This window comes from Leucopleurus acutus, assembly GCF_964270905.1.
Source record: "Leucopleurus acutus genome assembly, chromosome: 10".
In the NCBI taxonomy this organism is placed as follows: Eukaryota; Metazoa; Chordata; class Mammalia; order Artiodactyla; family Delphinidae; genus Leucopleurus; species Leucopleurus acutus.
This window is the reverse complement of record NC_139153.1, coordinates 62,127,328-62,148,361: the sequence shown is the minus strand read 5'-3', so window position 1 is coordinate 62,148,361 and position 21,034 is coordinate 62,127,328. Positions and strand designations below refer to the sequence as shown.

General features: G+C 37.4%; 1 protein-coding gene across 2 annotated transcripts in view; it reads right to left on the bottom strand.

The window, feature by feature from the left end:
• COL21A1 (collagen type XXI alpha 1 chain) overlaps positions 1 to 21,034 on the bottom strand; it is a gene marked incomplete at both ends in the record, with an annotated part of 125,616 nt that overhangs the window by 26,163 nt on the left and 78,419 nt on the right. The gene's annotated exons all lie outside the window — the stretch shown is intronic.

The following is a 21,034-nucleotide window of genomic DNA, read 5'->3' as shown; positions in this document are numbered from 1 at the left end:
GAGAGTCCGCCTGCTGATGCAGCAGACATGGGTTCGTGCCCCGGTCCGGGAAGATCCCACATGCCATGGAGCGGCTGGGCCCGTGAACCATGGCCTCTGAGCCTGCGCCTCCAGAGCCTGTGCTCCGCAACCGGAGAGGCCACAACAGTGAGAGGCCCGCGTACCACACACACACACAAAAATGCAAATGAACAAATGTTCCTATCTCTAAAAAGTGGTTATAGAGGGAACATATCTTAACGTAAGAAAGGCCATATATGACAAACAAAATTTACATGGAACCACAAAAGACCCCGAATAGCTGAAGCAATCTTAAGAAAGAAGAACAAAGTTGGAGGTATCATGCTCCCTGATTTCAAACTGTACTGGAAAGCTATGGTAATCATAACAGTGTGGTACTGGCACAAAAGAGCCCAGAAAGAAACCCACACTTACATGGTCAATTAATTTACAACTAAGGAGTCAAGAATATAGTGGGGAAAAGAAAGCCTCTTCAATAACTGATATTGGGAAAACTGTACAGCTACATGAAAAATAATCAAAGTGGACCACTTTCTTACACCATGAATTGGAAATGGATTGAAGACTTAAATGTAAGACCTGAAACCATAAAACTCCTAGAAGGAAACAAAGGCAGTAAGCTCTTTGACACTGGTCCTGGCAATATTTGTTTGGACCTGTCTCCTCAAGTAAGGGCAACAAAAGCAAAAATAAACAAATGAGACTATATCAAACTAAAAAGCTTTTGCACAGAAGGAAACCATCAACAAATTGACAATGTCACCTACTGAATGGGAGAAGATATTTGCAAATTATATATGTGATAAGGGGTTAATATCCAAAATATGCAAAGGACTCATACAACTCAACACCAAAAGAAGTAAATAATGCATTTAAAAAATTGGAAGAGGACCTGAATAGACATTTTTCCAAGAAAGACCAACAGACACATAAAAAGATGCTCAACATCGCTAAACATCAGGGAAATGCAAATCAAAATCATAATGAGATATCACTTCACACCTGTCAGAATGGCTATTACAAAAAAGACAAAAAATAACTGTTGGTAAGGATGTGGAGAAAAGGGAACCCTTGTGCACTGTTGGTAGGAACGTAAATTGGTGCACTCACCATGGAGAAGAGTATGGAGGTTCCTCAAAAAATTAAAAATAGATTACCATATGATCCAGCACTTCCATTTCTGGGTATTTATCCAAAGAAAACAAAAACACTAATTTGGAAAGACATATGCATCCCTTTGTTCACAGCAGCATTATTTACAACAGCCAAGATGTGGAAGCAACCTAAGTGCCCATAAATAGATGAATGGATAAAGAAGTTGTGGTATGTGTACACAATGGAATATTACTCAGCTACAACCAAAGAATGGAATTTTGCCATTTGCAACAACATGGATGGACCTGGAGAGTATTATGCTAAAGTGAAATAAGTCAGACAGAGAAAGACAAATATCATATGATTTCACTTATACAAGGAATCTTAATACAAAACAAATGAACAAACTAAACAAAACATAAAAATTCTCATAGATACAAAAAACAAAGTGGTGGTCAGCAGAGGGGAGAGGTGGGGTGCTGAGCAAAGTAGGTGAAGGGGATTAAGGGTCCCAAACTTTGAGGTATAAAATAAATAAACCACAGGGATGTGGGGATGTATTGTACAGCACAGGGAATGTAGTCAATAATGTTGTAATAACTTGGTATGTTGATGAATGGTTATTAGACTTATTGTGGTTATCAACTCATAATGTACATAAATGTCTAATAGTAATATAGTATATTGATATTGTACACCTGAAACTAATGTAATATTCCATGTCAACTATACTTCATTTTTTAAAAGGGAAAAAATACTATAATAACTTTTGCTTTTTAAACATCATAAGTATATTTCATTACTATTTTTTCAGGAAGAAATATGGCTAAAAGCTTCAAACATGTAAGTCCACAATGTTTTCCAATTTTTTAAAATTCCACACTAACTGACAGATCATCATGAATGATGTACAAAAGATTATTTTGTGGTAAGATAACTCTAAAGAGAAGTAATTCAAAATCATAGCTGCCAGACCAAAAAGAAACCAATATACAAGTACTTGCAATAAATCCTTAATAAGGAAATTACCAGTTTTACTATCCCTTTAATACTTTAATACAGTTTTACTACTCCCTTTCATCTTTAAGGGGAAAAAAATAACCTAAGTAATAATGGGTGAATTTATTCTCCCCAGCCTACAGACAAGGACTCAGATGGGACTGGGCCCAAATTACCCAAAGATAAATAACTTTAATAGAAAATGCCTTGGTAAATATTTTTGATCTACTTGTGTTTATAGACAACAGAAGTACCACCAGTTTGACATAGTAAGTTACAGAATGAGACCAGGGCTATCATAGGAAGGAAGACTACCTGATAGTCATGCAAAGTTGCTTCATGTTACTTGCATTTCTCTTTTGCACTTAAAGTCATCTCTACATTTTTTTTTCTTTTTAAATTTTTATTGGAATGTAGTTGATTTACAATGTTGTGTTAATTTCAGGTGTACAGCAAAGTGAAGATACACGTGTGTGTGTGTATATATATATATGTGTGTGTGTGTGTGTGTATATATGTGTGTGTGTGTATGTGTATATATATATATATATATTCTTTTTCAGATTCTCTTCCCATACAGGTTATTACAGTATATTGAGTAGAGTTCCCTGTGCTGTACAGTAGGTCCTTGTTAGTCATCTATTTTATATATAGTAGTGTGTATATGTTAATCCCAATCTCCTATTTTTTATTAAAGCCAAGAAGATATTCTAACCAATTTTGCTGTTGTAAAAATATCATTTTTCAAGACAAGAAAAAAAAGAAAAATGTTTAGCAAATTAAAATAACATACCTGAAAACCCAGAGGATGCGGGGAAGAGGACTGAGAGTGCCAGGGACAGAATCTGCACTGCCATATAGTGGGAAAGTCACATAACTGCCCTGAACCCCCAAATCTGGGAAAGTAATTTACCCCTTTACATCGGTCAACTGAGATCAAGCACGTAAAGTACTTTAGTGAGTTAAAGGAACATATGCATGTAGATGTATGTAAAACTGAAAAACAATTCCACTTGAAAAAAAACTCCAAAATCATACCAGAGTTGTTCTAAAGTTAACTTTGACCCTCTGAAAACCTGAAAAGTGCAGAGTATACTTTTGGGTCCATGGAATGTTACTGTATAACTCAAAACAAATCATGGTGAATTTCTCCTTAAGGAGAAAACTGAAAATGGATGTTTCAAAGACCTTTCTAGCTGACTCAGTAACTAAGTAGAAGTTGTACACCATTTTGCAGAGAAATCTGCAAATTGTTTTAAGTTTTTTGCAATTTCACATATGATAGAAGTCACCAAACAAAAATATTTTAAAACACCAAATCAAAGGTGAAGCTAGTTTGATGAAGAAAACAAACAGATGAATTTTTAACCTTAGTTATTTTATATGGTAAAAAGTAAATAACCAATTATTTGAAAATTGTATCTAATTTGCTAACTTCTATAACCTCATATTTTTGAAATATTATGTCTATCTATACTGTTACATCTAAATCACTGTATTTTTCATTGTGTAACTCAGCCCATTGTGAATCTTTTTATGTTTATGTAATACATATCTCCATTTTTCCTATTGAAAAATAATGAGATGATAGATTCACTTAAGGAAAAAAATTTAAGGAACTCATATTACTTTTCTATTAACCCATGAAAATTACAACAACACACATTTATTTTCTTACAGTTCTGTAGGTCACAAGTCCAGCACGGAGCTAAATTCAAGGAGTTGGCAAGGCTGCACAGCTTCTGAAGTCTCTAGGGAAGAATCTATTTCCTGTCCATTCAGGTTACTGGCAGAATTTAATTCCTTGCAGTTGAAGGGACCAAAGTCTCCGTTTTCTTGAAGGCTGCAAGCAGAGCGCCATTCCCAGCTTCTGGAGGCATCCACATTCTTTGGTTCATGGCCCCTTCCTCCATCTTCAACACCAGCAATGGCCGGTCAGGTCCTTCTCAAGTTGAATGTTTTTGACCCATTCCTCATTCAGCTTCTTCCACGTTTAATTAGTCATGAATAGTTTGGGCCCAGAGATAATCCAAGATAATATCCTCCTCTCAAGGTCATTAACCTTAATTATATCTGCAATGTTCATTTACCATATAGGGTAACATATTCACATGCTCCAGGGTTCCAGGGATTATGATATGGATATTTTTGGGGGGAGGGGGAGTCATTATTTTCCCTACCACAGAAATATTATCTGATATCCTAGGACCAGATATTTTCCATGTTATTTAAACTTATCCAGGGCATTAAAAAAGATGGAGCTCATCGAAATCCAAATTATGAGGCCATCATAACCCTAATAACAAAACCAGTCAAGAATAATACCTAAAAAAGAAATCTACAAGCTAAACTAATTTGTTAATACAAGTGCAAATGGAGTTACTATAATGTTAGTAAATCAAATATAGCAGCACATGAACAAAAGTAAAGCATGATTAAATAGGGCTTGTTTCAGGATGCAATGAGTGTTGAACATGAAGTATATCCAATCAATGTTATGTTCATGCAAGTTACTATATTAATAATTTAGAGGAAGAATACACAATCTTCTCAAAAGATACTAAAAATGAATTTTGTAAAATTTATCATGCATTATTTAGTGAAAACTCTTACTAATATAACATTAGAACTTTGTAAACCTGAATCTGAGTCAATCAGAAACCAATTGTAAACATCATACTTGATGAAACACTAGATATTCCTGCTTAAAATCAGGAATAAAGCATAGGCTATATTTTGAAGTCATAAATTCTACTTACAGGAATACTTCCTTCCCCAAAATATTGCATAAACTTTTTTATGCAATAAAACCCTAAGCCTAATCCTAAAAGAAGAAAAATTTGGGGGCTGACTGTGGCCTCAGGCAAGGAAAACATACGTGACATCAATAGAAGTTGAATGAAATGCATCCATGCTTAAACAAAATGACATGAGATTGATTTTATATTTTCTTTTATAACCAGATAGGGTAGAATGCCCATAATATTGTGAAGTTAAAGTTTCAGTGGACACAATTTTTATTTAAAAAATGTGTGCTTTATTTATGTATTTTTAAAAAATATTTTCAACTTTACTTCTAATCTTCTTTCATTGCATATGCAAAGAAAAAGTTTAGAAAGAATCTCTTTGAATGAGTAACATTCATTATTATCTTTGGTGATGGGAATAGGATTTGGGTAAGTGAAGGCAGATTTTCAAACTTACCACACAACTTCTTTATTTTTTGCCCATTTAAGAGCAGTTAAATAAATAAGAATGTATAATAAATAATAAATAAAAAGAATAAATATAACTATAGAATAAAATATAATTAAAATGTACAATAAATAATAGTTAACCTGTAAAATTTTTATCTTTCAAAAAATTCTCAGATTTTTTTTCCTCACACTTAAGTCATCCAAGAAACTATTGTTAAACATCAGTCTTTCAAGTCTTTTCATGGTTGTGGCTATCATTTGCTTAAAAGAAAAATAACAAAAAATTTAAAACAATGAGCAAGAAGTATACTGCAAGCTGGAAGATCAATGCTGGAAGCCTCTTAACATGACTCACACTTGTGACCTCAGAGACTAATAACACATTTGCTTAGTTTTCATGCCTCGGGAGGTTATTTCCACGGACAATTTTTCACACATTGCTAAGGATACACTGTTAGACAAAGGTATCAATATTTCTTAGGAAAGGACAACACTGTGTTTAAGAAGCAACTTCTTTCATAAAAAAAAAAAAAAAAAAGGCTAGGAATTTGGCATTTGACAAGATTAGCCTTACCAGGGAGCATGTACCTATTTCCCTACAGTAAGAGTGGTTAACTTTACCCAAATAAAAATGTTAATACATCAGATCTAAAGATTGTTATATCTTTAAATACTACATAATATTTAAAGTAAATTTCCAGGAAAATTGATAGCCTAAAAATTCATGTAAAATTGAAGATATAATAAAACAAATTTAAATGACCAAATTCCTATCTTTATCTATCCTCATATAAACAAATTTAGTCTTGTTCAATTGCATATAGATGCATCTTTGTTGTACAACACAGAATTGTGAGTTTGTCAAAAATGAATAAGGTACTTTAAACATACCAAGAGAACTGAATCTATTTGGAAATATGATTTCTTAGTCTCATTTATGGCAATATTGAAGTTTATTTAGCCACAGAAAGATACTAAAGCACATATGGCCTAAAAGGATAATAAGATATCATGATTCCATTTTCCTCTACCAATGTCACTAAAATTAAATTTAGTGACATTAATTAACCTACTCGAGTAGGTGACTTTTGTCTTTCTACTACCTTCATATTCCTCTTTTTTGATCATTCTGTAACATAGCCTCAATTTCACTAGTTATTAAACTTTACATCAGACCCACATAGGGAGCCATTAACAATGCAGTTGCCGAGCAGGAGTTTCAAGATGGCGGAAGAGTAAGACGCAGAGATCACCTTACTCTCCACAAATACATCAGAATTACATCTACACATGGAACTGCTCCTATAGAACACCCACTGAACGCTAGCAGAAGACCTCAGACCTCCCAAAAGTCAAGAAACTCCCCACGTACTGGGTAGGGCAAAAGAAAAAATAAAGAGACAGAAGGATAGGGACGGGACCTGCACCAGTGGGAGGGAGCCGTGAAGGAGTAAAGGTTTCCATACACTAGGAAGTCCCTTCGTGGGGGGAGACTGCGGGTGGCGGAGGGGGGAAGCTTCGGAGCCGCGAAGGAGAGCACAGCAACAGGGGTGCAGAGGGCAATCGACCGGCACTCACCAGGCCGAGAGTCTTGTCTGCTTACCCGCCGGGGCAGGCGGGGCTGGGAGCTGAGGCTCGGGCTTCGGTTGGAGCGCTGGGAGAGGACTGGAAGCAAGCATGAACACAGCCTGAAGGGGTTAGTGCACCACGGCTAGCCGGGAGGGAGTCCAGGAAAAAGTCTGGACCTGCTGAAGAGGCAAGAGACTTTTTCGTGCCTGGTGGGTGAGGAGAGGGGATTCAGAGTGCCGCTTAAAGGAGCTCCAGAAACGGGTGCGAGCCGCGGCTATCAGCATGGATCCCAGAGATGGGCATGGGACGCTAAGGCTGCTACTGCAGCCACCAAGAAGCCTGTGTGCAAGCACAGTTCACTATCCACACCTCCCCTCCCGGGAGTCTGTGCAGCCTGCCACTGCCAGGGTCCCGTGATCCAGGGCCAACTTCCTCGGGAGAACGTGTGGTGTGCCTCAGGCAGGTGCAACGTCACGCTGGCCTCTACCGATGCAGGCTTTCCCCGCATCTGTACCCCTCCATCCCCCCGGCCTGAGTGAGGCGGAGCCACCGAATCAGCTGCTCCTTTAACCCGGTCCTGTCTGAGAGAAGAACAGACGCCCTCAGGCGACCTGCACACAGAGGCGGGTCCAAATCCAAAGCTGAACCCCGGGAGCTGTGCGAGCAAAGGAGAGAGAGGGAAATCTCTCCTAGCAGCCTCAGGAGCAGAGGATTAAATCTCCACAATCAACTTGATGTACCCTGCATCTGTGGAATACCTGAATAGACAACGAATCCTCCCAAATTGAGGAGGTGGACTTTGGGAGCAAAGATATATATATATATATTTTTTTCCCCCCACTTTTCTCTTTTTCTGAGCGTGAATGTGTATGCTTCTGTGTGTGATTTTGTCTTTATAGCTTTGCTTTTACCATTTGTCCTAGGGTTCTCTCTGTGTTTGTTTTTTTAATTACTTAAAAAAATTTTTTAATAATTATTTTTATTTTAATAACTTTATTTTACTTTTTTATTTTATTTTATCTTCTTTCTTTCTTTTTTTTTTCTCCCTTTTATTCTGAGCCATGTGGATGAAAGGCTCTTGGTGCTACAGCCAGGCATCAGGGCTATGCCTCTGAGGCGGGAGAGCCAAGTTCGTACACTGGTCCACAAGAGACCTCCCAGCTCCACGTAATATCAAACGGCGAAAATCTCCCAGAGATCTCCATCTCAACACCAAGACCCAGCTTCACTCAAGGACCAGCAAGCTACAGTGCTAGACATCCTATGCCAAACAACTAGCAAGGTAGGAAAACAACCCCATCCATTAGCAGAGAGGCTGCCTAAAATCATAACAAAGCCAGAGACACCCCAAAACACACCACCAGACATGGACCTGCCCACCAGAAAGACAAGATCCAGTCTCATCCACCAGAACACAGGCACTAGCCCCCTCGTCCAGAAAGCTTACACAACCCACTGAACCAACCTTAGCCACTGGGGACAGACACCAAAAACAACGGGAACTATGAGCCAGCAGCCTGAGAAAAGGAGACCCCAAACACAGAAAGTTAAGCAAAATGAGAAGACAGAGAAACACACAGCAGATGAAGGAGCAAGGCCAAAACCCACCAGACCTAACAAATGAAGAGGAAATAGGCAGTCTACCTGAAAAAGAATTCAGAATAATGATAGTAAAGATAATACAAAATCTTGGAAATAGAATAGAGAAAATACAAGAAACATTTAACAAGGACATAGAAGAACTAAAGAGAAAACAAACGGTGAGGAATAACACAGTAAATGAAATTTAAAATTCTCTAGAAGGGATCAATAGCAGAATAACTGAGGCAGAAGAATGAATAAGTGACATGGAAGATAATATAGTGGAAATAACTACTGCACAGCAGAAAAAAAAAATGAAAAGAATTGAGGACAGTCTCAGAGACCTCTGGGACAACATTAAATGCACCAACATTCGAATTATATGGGTCCCAGAAGAAGAAGAGAAAAAGAAAGGGACTGAGAAAATATTTGAAGAGATTATAGTTGAAAATTTCCCTAATATGGGAAGGAAATAGTTAATCAAATCCAGGAAGCACAGAGAGTCCCATAGAGGATAAATCCAAGGAGAAACATGCCAAGACACATTCTAATCAACCTATCAAAACTTAAATAGAAAGAAAATATATTAAAAGCAGCAAGGGAAAAACAACAAATAACACACAAGGAAATCCCCATAAGGTTAAGAGCTGATATTCCAGCAGAAACTCTGCAAGCCAGAAGGGAGTGGCAGGACATATTTAAAGTGACAAAGGAGAAAAACCTACAACCAAGATTACTCTACCCAGCAAGGATCTCATTCAGATTACATGGAGAAATAAAAATCTTTATAGACAAGCAAAAGCTAAGAGAATTCAGCACCACCAAACCAGCTTTACAACATATGCTAAAAGAACTTCTCTAGGCAGGAAACACAAGAGAAGGAAAAGACCTACAATAATAAACCCAAAACAATTGAGAAAATGGTAATAGGAACATCCATATCACTAATTACCTTAAATGTAAATGGATTAAATGCTCCAACCAAAAGACATTGACTGGCTGAATGGATACAAAAACAAGAAGCATATATATGCTGTCTACAAAAGACCCACTTCAGACCTAGGGACACATACAGACTGAAAGTGAGGGGATGGAAAAAGATATTCCATGCTAATGGAAATCAAAAGAAAGCTGGAGTAGCAATTCTTATATCAGACAAAATAGACTTTAAAAGACTATTACAAGAGACAAAGAAGGACACTACAAAATGATCAAGAGATCAATACAAGAAGAAGATATAACAATTGTAAATATTTATGCACCCAACATAGGAGCACCTCAATATATAAGGCAAATACTAACAGCCATAAAAGGGGAAGTCAACAGTAACACGATCATAGTAGGGGACTTTAACACCCCACATTCACCAATGGACAGATCATCCAAAATGAAAATAAATAAGGAAACACAACCTTTAAATGATATATTAAACAAGACGGACTTAATTGATATTTATAGGACATTCCATCTAAAAACAACAGAATACACATTCTTCTCAAGTGCTCATGGAACATTCTCCAGGATAGATCATATCTTGGGCCACAAATCAAGCCTTGGTAAATTTAAGAAAACTGAAATCGTATCAAGTATCTTTTCCGGGGCTTCCGTGGTGGAGCAGTGGTTGAGAGTCCGCCTGCCGATGCAGGAGACAGGCGTTCATGCCCCAGTATGGGAAGATCCCACATGCCGCAGAGCGGCTGGGCCCGTGAGACACAACTACTGAGCCTGCACGTCTGGAGCCTGTGCTCCACAACAAGAGAAGCCGCAATAGTGAGAGGCCCACACACCGGGATGAAAAGTGGCCCCCGCTTGCAACAACTTGAGAAAGTCCTCGCACAGAAACAAAGACCCAACACAGCAAAAATAATTAATTAACAAACTCCTACCCCCAACATCATCTTTAAAAAAAAAAAAAACCTACAAACAAATGACAGTGAAAACATGACAACCCCAAACCTATGGGATGCACCAAAAGCAGTTCTAAGAGGTTTATAGTAATACAATCCTACCTTAAGAAACAAGAAACATCTCAAATAAACAACCTAACCTTCCACCTAAAGCAATTAGAGAAAGAAGAACAAAAAAACCCCCAAAGTCAGCAGAAGGAAAGAAATCATAAAGATCACATCAGAAATAAATGAAAAAGAAATGAAGGAAACAATAGCGAAGATCAATAAAACTAAAAGCTGGTTCTTTGAGAAGATAAACAAAATTGATAAACCATTAGCCAGACTCATCAAGAGAAAAAGGGAGAAGACTCAAATCAATAGAATTAGAAATAAAAAAGGAGAAGTAACAACTGACACTGCAGAAATACAAATGATCATGAGAGATTACTACAAGCAACTGTATGCCAATAAAATGGACAACCTGGAAGAAATGGACAAATTCTTAGAAATGCACAACATGCCGAGACTGAATCAGGAAGAAATAGAAAATATGAACAGTCCAATCAGAAGCACTGAAATTGAAACTGTGATTAAAAATCTTCCAACAAACAAAAGCCCGGGACAAGATGGCTTCACAGGTGAATTCTATCAAACATTTAGAGAAGAGCTAACACCTATCCTTCTGAAACTCTTCCAAAATATAGCAGAGGAAGGAACACTCCCAAACTCATTCGATGAGGCCACCATCACCCTGATACTAAAACCAAAGATGTCACAAAGAAAGAGAACTACAGGCCAATATCGCTGATGAACATACATGCAAAAATTCTCAACAAAATACTAGCAAACAGAATCTAACAGCATATTAAAAGGATCATACACTGTGATCAAGTGGGGTTTATCCCAGGAATGCAAGGATTATTCAATATACGTAAATCAATCAATCTGATACCCCATATTAACAAATTGAAGGAGAAAACCCATATTATCATCTCAATAGATGCAGAGGAAGCATTCAACAAAATTCAACACCCATTTATGATAAAAACCCTCCAGAAAGTAAGCATAGAGGGAACTTTCTTCAACATAATAAAGGCCATATACGATATACCCACAGCCAACATCATCCTCAATGGTGAAAAACTGAAAGCATTTCCACTAAGATCAGGAACAAGACAAGGTTGCCTACTCTCACCACTATTATTCAACATAGGTTTGGAAGTTTCAGCCACAGCAATCAGAGAAGAAAAAGAAATAAAAGGAATCCAAATAGGAAAAGAAGAGGTAAGTCTGTCACTGTTTGCAGATGACATGATGCTATACATAGAGAATCCTAAAAATGCTACCAGAAAACTACTAGAGTTAATCAATGAATTTGGTAAAGTAGCAGGATACAAAATTAATGCACAGAAATCTTTAGCATTCCTATATACTAATGATGAAAAATCTGAAAGTGAAATGAAGGAAACACTCCCATTTACCATTGCAACAAAAAGAATAAAATATCTAGGAATAAACCTACCTAAGGAGACAAAAGACCTGTATGCAGAAAATTATAAGACACTGATGAAAGAAATTAAGGATGATACAAATAGATGGAGAGATATACCATGTTCTTGGATTGGAAGAATCAACATTGTGAAAATGCGTATAGTACCCAAAGCAATCTACAGATTCAATGCAATCCCTATCAAACTACCTCTGGCATTTTTCACAGAACTAGAACAAAAAATTTCACAATTTGTATGGAAACACAAAAGACCCTGAAAAGCCAAAGCAATCTTGAGAAAGAAAAACGGAGCTGGAGGAATCTGGCTCCCTGACTTCAGACTATACTACAAAGCTACAGTAATCAAAACAGTATGGTACTAGCACAAAAACAGAAATATAGATCAATGGAACAGGATAGAAAGCCCAGAGATAAACCCATGCACATATGGTCACCTTATCTTTGATAAAGGAGGCAAGAATATACAGTGGAGAAAAGACAGCCTCTTCAATAAGTGGTGGTGGGAAAACTATACAGCTACATGTAAAACAATGAAATTAGAACACTCCCTAACACCATACACAAAAATAAACTCAAAATGGATTAAAGACCTAAATGTAAGGCCAGAAACTATCAAACTCTTAGAGGAAAACATAGGCAGAACACTCTATGACATAAATCACAGCAAGATTCTTTTTGACCCACCTCCTAGAGAAATGGAAATAAAAACAAAAATAAACAATTGAGACCTAATGAAACTTCAAAGCTTTTGCACAGCAAAGGAAACCATAAACAAGACGAAAAGACAACCCTCAGAATGGGAGAAAGTATTTGCAAATGAAGCAACTAACAAAGGATTAATCTCCAAAATTTACAAGCAGCTCATGCAGATCAGTATCAAAAAAACAAACAACCCAATCCAAAAATGGGCAGAAGACCTAAATAGACATTTCTCCAAAGAAGATATACAGGTTGCCAACAAACGCATGAAAGAATGCTCAACATCATTAATCATTAGAGAAATACAAATCAAAACTACAATGAGATATCATCTCACACCGGTCAGAATGGCCATCATCAAAAAGTCTACAAACAATAAATGCTGTACAGGGTGTGGGGAAAAGGGAACCCTCTTGCACTGTTGGTGGGAATGTAAATTGATACAGCCATGATGGAGAACAGTATGGAGGTTCCTTAAAAAACTAAAAATAGAGCTACCATATGACCTAGCAATCCCACTACTGGGCATATGCCCTGAGAAAACCATAATTTAAAAAGAGTCATGTACCAAAATGTTCATTGCATCTCTATTTACAATATCCAGGACATGGAAGCCACCTAAGTGTCCATCAACAGATGAATGGATAAAGAAGATGTGGCACATATATACAGTAGAATATTACTCAGCCATAAAAAGAAACGAAAGTTATTTGAGTTATTTGTAGTGAGGTGGATGGACCTATAATCTGTCATAAAGAGTGAAGTCAGAAAGAGAAAAACAAATACCGTATGCTAACATATATATATGGAATCCAAGAAAAAAAAAAGGTCATGAAGAACCTAGGGGCAAGATGGGAATGAAGACACAGACCTACTAGAGAATGGACTTGAGGATATGGGGAGGGGGAAGGGTAAGCTGTGACAAAGTGAGAGAGTGGCATGGACATATATACACTACCAAACATAAAGTAGATAGCAAGTGGGAAGCAGCCGCATAGCACAGGGAGATCAGCTCAGTGCTTTGTGACCACCTAGGGGGGTGGGATATGGAGGGTCGGAGGGAGGGAGACGCAAGAGGGAAGAGATATGGGAACATATGTATATGTATAACTGATTCACTTTGTTTTAAAGCAGAAACTAACACACCATTGTAAAGCAATTATACTGCAATAAAGATGTTAAAAAAAAAAACCAAAAAAAAAACACAATGCAGTTTCCTGTGATTCAGTCCCTGATTCTGAATCGTTAGGATGGGGATGGGCCCAGGAAACTGAATTTTAATAGCCACCTCTGGTGATTCTGGCTAAAGTTCTCTGAATCACAGTGCTCTCTATTTTTTTTAAGACTCTCTTGAAAATTATTTGTGTTGAGGGTTAAGCTAGGATAGTTATCAAGGTGTTTTCTTGTTTGATTTATAATTTTCTACCAATTGAATTTTCTTATAATTTACATATGCCTCTGGTTAAAAACTACTACAGTTCATTTTCCTACCAGTCTTTAAACCTTCATCAAAAATCTTAATAGTCTGCCTTTCATGATTAACTTCACTTGTCTTTTTTTTTTTTTTTTGCGGTACGCATGCCTCTCACTGTTGTGGTCTCTTCCGTTGTGGAGTACAGGCTCCGGATGCACAGCCTCAGCGGCCATGGCTCACGGGCCCAGCCGCTCCGCGGCATGTGGGATCTTCCCGGACCGGGGCACGAACCCGTGTCCCCTGCATCGGCAGGCGGACTCCCAACCACTGTGCCACCAGGGAAGCCCTTAACTTCACTTGTCTTTAATGGCTTTTAAGAGTCTTAATCCACTGTAGGATTTTGATATACACCTCTGTACAGTATGTTTCTTGAGTGAATTTTCTACTTCTCTAACTGGAGAATAAATGTCCCATCCAAAATTACCTGGTACAATGTTGTACATTCTGTGATTGTTCAGCAAATATTAGCACCTGACTACACGTCTCAATAAGAATCTGCAACAATTTTAAAGCTCTCTACTGGCGGTTTCAATCCCTTTTTGAGATACATTGTTCAGAAGTTCTTCACATTTCACCTAAATCCACCAAGTAAGTGCCTTCTTTTTATGTAGACAGCAGAAAGGAAGAAAATTCTATCACAACAGAGAAATTATTCGTAGTTCTTAGAACTAATAAATCATCATTCAACTCCTTTCCCCTGGTTTAATTTTAGTTCATCAAATTACTCTTTATATTTCATTTGCAAGAAATATTTTCATTGAAAAAGTCTAGTGCCTATGTTCTAATTACTTACTAAAAGAAATTTATATTCTATCTCGTGTTGATAATTTCCATGGGATTAAATTCATTGTGAACCATTAGAGTACTACAGGACTTCTGGAATGTATTCATAAATACTAGTCTACTCGTGATTAATATAATCTTTTGTTAAAACATACCATGTTTGTTTTTTTTCTACAACCCCCAAAGTGTGTATCTTTGCCAAAAGCATTTCAAAGCCGTAATCTTTTAAAGAAACAAAATTAAAACCGAGTAACACACCTATGACTTAACTATTTCTACTTCAAAAAATGGAACACTTCAGTTCAGTATTCAAAGTTACAAAAGTCATTTTATAGATATCTAAGTATCTAGAACTATTGTCAATCAGTTACCTAATTATTAGATGCCTCCCTGATTCTCAGAAATAAAAATGTATTTTGATATAAGCAAAAATTTTCAAGTGCTCTTTCCCAGAAATTCCCCATCTGTGTTTTTACATCACTTAAACACACCTAGAACATCCGTGATTTTCTGGTGTCAACTTTCAAAGGCATCAAACATTTGTGTAGTGTTCAGTGTGGTACACACTGAAGCATTTTGAAAATATTTTTTAAACATAAAAACCAAGAAAGAGATCTTTAGAATGAAACAATCTAGTTACCAAAGGGTACATTAATCAAATCATATAAAAAAACATAATTTCCACACTCATGAAAGTAGATTGAGTGCAAAACTTTCTAATTTCATCTGCTAACATAGCCATCTATATGGATCATGAACCGAGTATTAAAATAAAATATGCCTTGTCTTGAACAACACTGTTTTGTTAATTCTGTATTTTCATGTTTTGAAAATGGAGAACGTATTTGGACTAATTCAAGAATATCGTATAAGGACCTTATACCAAAGGTTTTTAATGAAAGTGTGCAAAACCACCCCTGGCCCCCATATGACTACAGAACATAATTTTAAAGTCGAAGTCCTAAAAGCTTGAAATCTAGACTCAATATCTTGTACCAATTTTCCTCTCACCCACTCTCTTCAAAACAGAGATGGGCATCATCAATCCCCATGCCAACGGGAACACAGAGCACCTGGAAGCAGCAATAACATTCTATTGACTCAGATGATATGCCACCTGTTCTGAGAATTAATCATGCATCATTTTATACGTTCAATTGAATTAATTCCTCTTGTCATTTCAAGGTTCAATAAAGCCTCTTTCAAATTACAAAGAAATGAATAAAGAAGATTCATATAAGTATTCCTTTAATGCTTATTAATGGTTTTACAATGATCACAGTTAAAAAGATTTCTTCAGAACAACAGTAAAACAATGATCAGTACCATAGGCACTGAGCTTCTAAATTTAAAATCCATGATGTTGCTTTTTAAAGTCATTTGATGGTGGTCTGTTTTTACTATATCAATAAAATCATTCATGGTAGAAAAGAAACAGATCCATAAGTAAACCTAGTGGGACTTGATTAATTTGTACAGATAATGGGCCAACAGTTACTTAGTAAGGTTAAAGAAAAACATATAATATTTTTGCAGTCATGACAATGCCAAATGCCATGCTTTGGGAGACCAAAAAGTTGTAGATATTGCTTACAAATGTAGTCACTCCTGTAAATAAACTGGATATTTACATTGTTTAATTCAAAATGCATTCTAAGAGTTATTCTCAATCAGGTTTTAAAACATAACCCTGGAACTAGCATTATTACAATAATAAATACAATTGAATTTTCCAAATTTTCTTAGTTGTTAAATGTGGGCTGCCTTCACACTAAGTGCCATATGAAATTCCTAATGGCAGATATCAGGTTAAGGTTCTTTCACTCAACACATACGGAGGATGTGCCCCTCCTGGTTCCTGAAAGAGGAGTGGGAAAAAAAATCTTACAAACATGTACCGACTTTAAAAAGCTTGCCATACAATTGCAAATCAAATAAGAACAGCATCACAACTAGTGGGGCTTCTTCCTCCTACCTTTCTCCTCAATCGAAATAAAAAAATACAGTGAAGTGGGTAAATAAAGACACCTCCACAAAGCTAGTGTAACAAAGTGGATTATTCCTCGCCGGAAACCACCACAGCAAGTCAACATTCACTTCCCCCAAGGATTTTATGCCTTTGACCTCTATGCATAACATGGCATATCACATAATTGCACCATAGAAAAGGTGATTAAACAAAAGATCTACTTGTCTCTTAACTAAATGACGACTTGAACTGCCTCAGTAGTTGACACACACCATAAAGACAAGCATAAGCTATGGTTTAGAAAGGCATGCCTTTCTAAAGAATTTGAAAGGCATGAGGAGAAGGAAACAAAAGCCTCTATGAGCCAATGTCCTCAAATACAGTACAGTGATCCCCACATCTGCATCCCTGGAAAAATGATACAGCAAAAGTGTCCAAAATAAAATGACTTAAGGCATCCTTAACTAAGAAAGATGTGCTCACCTCTGTAGGTCCGGGAAATGTGGCATCCTTTCTCTCTTCATGGGGCTCCAGGGATCTCAGCTCCAAGAGTAGAACCCAAGTTCTGCCTACAAGTCTTCACCATGAGTCATCATGCCCTGTGCACAGTGGGCGGGCTGGTGATCAGAAAACTAGGGATTGGGCTTCCCTGGTGGCGCAGTGGTTGAGAGTCTGCCTGCAGATGCAGGGGACACGGGTTCGTGCCCCGGTCCGGGAAGATCCCAGATGCCGCGGAGCGGCTAGGCCCGTGAGCCATGGCTGCTGAGCCTGCGCGTCCGGAGCCTGTGCTCCACAACGGGAGAGGCCACAACAGGGAGAGGCCCGCGTACCACCAAAAAAAAAAAAAAAAGGAAAAAAAAAAAGAAAACTAGGGATCTGATGGATCAGACGCCTGAGAAGAAATGCTACACTAAACACAGGACGTCATCGGGCTTGGACCAGCATAGAACAGCTATGATGAACATCAGGGGAAATGATGACAGTTCAGGTAACTTGGTCAACAACCACTGGCCCAAGCCAAGTAGCTGTTCAATGTGATAATTTGGTCGATAAGCGGATTTGATCAAAAATGAATGTGTGCAGTTATTGTTTTTCAACTATGAGTAAATTTGGTGTGCTGCTGCTCCTGTATTGCCCTGTCTCCCCATCCACCTAACTGCACAAGGTAAAATCAGAATGATTTTGCAAGTTAGGAAGACACATTTCCAACAACTGAGCATTCCTTGAAGCAATCTGATGGTTCTCCATTCCTTGGCACAAAAATGGAAATGCAGTCTGACAAGCTTAATATGTTTGAAAAACAAAGAAACACTGCCCAACACTCAAAAGCCATGCCTTAATTTTTAAGTAATGTATTACAAAAGCAATAGCATGCTCACAGGAGAAAATAAAACACAGACAAGCAAAAAATGGAACATAACAGACATCAAAAAGCAACATGGCTGGAAATAAGCAAAGTAACCAAAACATGATTAAACCACATGTTTCCCATGTAGATCCTTCCTTATGCATACATATTCATAGAGTATTATATTTTTACATGACAGTTTACATACCTAATACATTAAGTATCAGACATTTAAGTTGTTCCAATTTTGCAATATGATGAATAATAGTACAGAGAAGACATATGGGCTAAAAGTTACTAAATAGAATAACGCAAAGATGTAGAAAAATATGAAGTGGACAAAAGAAGTTTTGCAAAACATGACAGTTTAACAAACTGATGAATCAGAAAATATTAGTGATTGAGGAGTCTCACATTTAACAAAATTGTCATTTAAACCTGCTTATCTACTTGCTTTAAGTCCAAATATTTTTGATCAACACATGTGCTACAAAGAGTTTGATATGTATCAGTAGGACTCAGAGGCTTTTTACATAGATTCATTACATAAATGATTGTTAAAGATTAGACTAGATGAGAAGCCCAGTGTACTCGTCTACCATGGCTGCTGTAAAAAGTTTCCAGAAACTTGGTAGCTTAAAGCAACAGAATGTTATTCTCTCACAGTTCTGGAGGATGGAAATCTGTACTCCCCCAGAGGCTCTAGGGGAGAATCCATCCCTTGCCTTTTCTGCCTTCTGGCAGCATTCCTTGACTTGCGGCCACATCACTCCAATTTCACTGCCTCCTCTGAGAAACCTCAGTTCTGCTCTTAAGGACTTTCAACTGATTAGGTCAGCCTCCCTTCAGACAAGCCAGGATAATCTCCCCAAGACCCTTAATTTAATCACACCTGCAAATATTCTTTGTTCAAATATGATAACATTTATCAGTTTGGGTCATTGGGATCTGATATCCTGGTGGGGGGAACACTTTTCAACCTACTACACCTAGTATTCACAGAAATTCTTCTAAAACTGTCTTGAATCTGACCCACTATTTCTCATCGGAACTATATTAGTCCCCATGTTTCCATGTCTACTCTAAGGATGCAAAGTATAGGCCTCGTATTTGAATGCCTTTGCTATTGTCCCACGTGAAAATATCATAGGATCACCTCCCCAGACTAAATTAATTCCTCTTGCTCTATTTCTTGTTTATTCCTTGGTCTTCCTGTGCCTCCATCCACACAGCAAGACTTTGAGAGTCATCTTTTTTCATGTTACCCACATCCAATCGATCCCTGAGCTCTGCTGATGCTTTTTTAGTTCATATCAGATCAGTCCCACTCTCCCTCTCCCAACTCTGAATATTCTTGCCTTAGCTGGAGGTGGAGGTGGCAGGGCTCAGCTGGCCTGCTGCTGGGCTCTGCCCTCCACATCTGCCCCCCTTTACCCATTCTCTTTTCTGCTGTCAGGTGACCTCTCTAAAACTTTCTAAATCTGAACACCTCGCTTCCCTGCTTAGACCCTTTGAATGCCTCCGATTACTCTCAGATTTAAGTCCAAATAGCACAGACATACAAGGCCTTTCTTGCTTTGGCCTCTCCCTACCCCTGCAACCTCATCTAGTATTTCTATCCCACCCCGTCCATCTATCCTAAGCAATTTGACGTAATTTCAGTTTTCCCAAAGTATCACGATTTCTTTCATTTCTGTATTTTGGAACATGTTGCAGGTTTCTGCCTTAGGGGGCAAACAAGAAGACAACTCCTATTTATACTCCACAATTTAGCTAAGAGAACATCTTGTTTAAGAATGTATCCTTATACTTTTTAAATAGGTAAATTTTATACAGTAGTATGTGAATCATATCTCAATAAATGGTTATTAAACAAGAAGAATGCATCCTTTTCAATGATGTACCAAAACTCATTTAGCATCATATACATCTCCTACAACTTTGCAAGCCTCCCGCACCTCCCTCTATAACATTTATACGATATTTGCATCTACTGGCACATCTGACTCCTGAGGGCAGGACCCTGACAAATTCATCTTCATTTTCTCCTCAATTAATATAATGTCTGGCACAAAGCAGACAGTAAATGCTTATTGAATGAATGACTAAAAGATTATAATCCTTAAACACAGTGATACACAGTTGAAACAAATTCTAATAAATCCAGCAAGTGTTAGAACTGAGTTTATCACCTGGATTGAAGTCAACTGGGTATCATTTGTCACTTAGAATGTAAATTACCCTAAGGACTAAATTACTCTTAGGATTGACCAATAGCAGCCTTTAAATTTCAAAGCACAGGCATGTACATGTAATTGTGCTTTAAAGCAATGTAATCATTTCCCAATGAAATACATCCTTTGTCCTCAATTTGAATTCTAAGAGTTAGTGTTCATATTTACCAATCTGCATGCAGGAATGAATCACCATCTGGCTACTATAAGCTGTGTTTAATTAGCTTTAAACCATTTTTTCTAAGAGTGTCCGTCCTTCCAACTTAAGCACCACTAATTTTCTTGGCTGCCACATTATAGAACATATAAAGTAAACATATCCTTTTTAGTGGGGCCAAAACATTCATTACAAATACTTAAAACCAGCATCCACACCCAACCCAAGAGTCTTCATATCTTTGCATCACCAAATATATAAACTTTCTTTTTTTTCCCGTTTTCAAAGCTTTTTCATAAATGGTAAAGATCAATCTGCATGAGATATATTACTAACAACCAAGTTTTCATTAATTGTCAAAATAACAGAATAACATAATGCTATATGTTCTTAGTTGGAAGAGAGTACAGCCCAGAAGAATTATATACAGATAACATGGGCAAACTTTAGACACATAATCTACTGATTACTTTCCTAACAGAGTACATCTCCTGGCACAGCAAACCTGG